We start from the raw sequence: 2,017 nt of genomic DNA, 5'->3' as shown, positions 1-2,017 counted from the left end.
GCATTTTTCAGACCACTAAAGACCTGGAAGGGGTCAGAGGCCGCCGCCTGGCTGGCCCAGCTGTTGGAAAGAGGCCTGGGTAAAGGTAGGAAGAACCGTGGATTCCTCCTGGAGCGAGCTGCCCTTCCCAGCCCAGGGTGGGTGTGCTTGGGAGTAGGACCCTCTGGGCATGTGCAAGGAAGCCCTACCAGGCCCACAGCCCTGGTTAGGCTTGATGTCTTCCCCTAACAGTCTCCTGCCTCCTCCAACCTGTTTTCTCCCCGGCCAGGGCAGCAGAGCAGGTCCTGCTGGCTGGCCTTTGAAGTCCTGCTTTTAACTTAGCCCCATAGCTGGGATGGGGTCAAGTGAGGAGACTCCGTGAGGATAAACTAATCAATAACCAGAAATGACATTTCTCTTATCAGTGGATCTTCCCCCTGGTTGCACTTCAGAATCTCCAGGGGAGCTTCAGTAAATACCATGGCTGGGGCCCAACCCCGGGGTTTCTGGAGCAGGACTGGGGCCACTGGTAGGGTTCAAGAGCTCAGCAGGTGATTTTGTTTATTTTTTGAGATGGAGTCTCACTCTGTCACCCAGGCTGGAGTACAGGGGCATGATCTCGGCTCACTACAACCTCCACCTCCTGGGTTCAAGCGATTCTCCTGCTTCAGCCTCCCGAGTGGCTGGGATTACAGGCGCCCACCCCACGCATGAATAATTTTTGTATTATTAGTTGAGACAGGGTTTCACCATGTTGGCCAGGCTGGTCTTGAACTCAATTTCAGGTGATCCGCCCTCCTCGGCCTCCCAAAGTGCTGGGATTACAGGTGTGAGCCACTGCACCCAGCCTCAGCAGGTGATTTTAACGAGCAGTCAGAGTTGAGATGGCTAGTCTAAGCCTCTAGTCATTCAAATGTGTAGCCTGTTGAGGCTAGAAGAGCTCCAGAGCCCCTCCGTCTGGCCCTCATCTTACACAGAGAGACTGAGGTCTGCAAGGAGCCCGTGGGCTGGGAATGACGGTCTCTGTTTCCTGCCCTGCCTAGGACCTGAGACTACATTCCTTTTTTAGAGCATAGCACGGCAGTGAGCCAGCATCTCAGCCCCAAAACAGGTCACGCCAGGGAGGAGTCCAGGCCTGGTGACCATAACTGCTGTCACTCGGGGCACACCCACTGCCTGCCAGGCTCTGGGAGGACACCTTCCTTCCACCACATAGGTGGCATTGTCCACGCTCTCTGGTGATGACAGTGAGGCCCACTTGGCCAAAGGCCATTTGGGAGGAAGTGACCCAGGCAGGAATCATCCCAAAGCTGACTGACCCTGAGGCCTGCGTGTGTCCCATGAACCCTTCCTCCACCCCTCCCTCCCAGGGGAGGAGACCACCAGTGCAGGAGTCAGCGGACAGGGGCCCCGTCCTGGCACTGCCAGCCGGGCCAACAAGAGGAGAGAGAGGCAGGAGCAAAGACCTGCTTGTCTGAGCCTCGGTGTCTCTGGCAGTCCAAATGCCATCTGGTCCTCGGTGCAAATATATTTCTAGGAAATCAGTGATGTCCGGGCTGTCTCAGCCTCACCTCTGGACACGTATATAATCATTAACAAATGTCTGCCATTAAAGAGAAATGACTGTCATTTGACATCCAAGCTCCATTTCCAAATGGCAGACTGGTGTTTACCCTCCTCCTGAAAAGAGTGGATTCTAAAACAGACAGCTGAGCTCACCTCTTCCTGACTTGCAGGAAACAATCCTCCAAATGTGAAGGTCTCAACCCAGCCTCCCAGCCAGGGGGTTCTCTATCCACAAGGTTAAGGCTCCTATTCAGATTCACCTAAAATGTCACTTCATGAAGTTGACTTTCTTTTATTTTATTTATTTATTTTTTGAGACAGAATCTTGCTCTGTCATCCAGGCTAAAGCGCAATGGCTCGATCTCGGCTCACTGCAACCTCTGCCTCCCAGATTCAAGTGATTCTCCTCCCTCAGCCTCCTGAGTAGGTGGGATTGCAGGCACGCACCACCGTGCCTGACTAATTTTTGTAT

This window comes from Colobus angolensis, unplaced genomic scaffold (assembly GCF_000951035.1).
Source record: "Colobus angolensis palliatus isolate OR3802 unplaced genomic scaffold, Cang.pa_1.0 Scaffold85, whole genome shotgun sequence".
NCBI classification, from domain to species: domain Eukaryota; kingdom Metazoa; phylum Chordata; class Mammalia; order Primates; family Cercopithecidae; genus Colobus; species Colobus angolensis.
The sequence above is the reverse complement of the archived record's forward strand: the minus strand, read 5'-3'. Positions refer to the sequence as shown.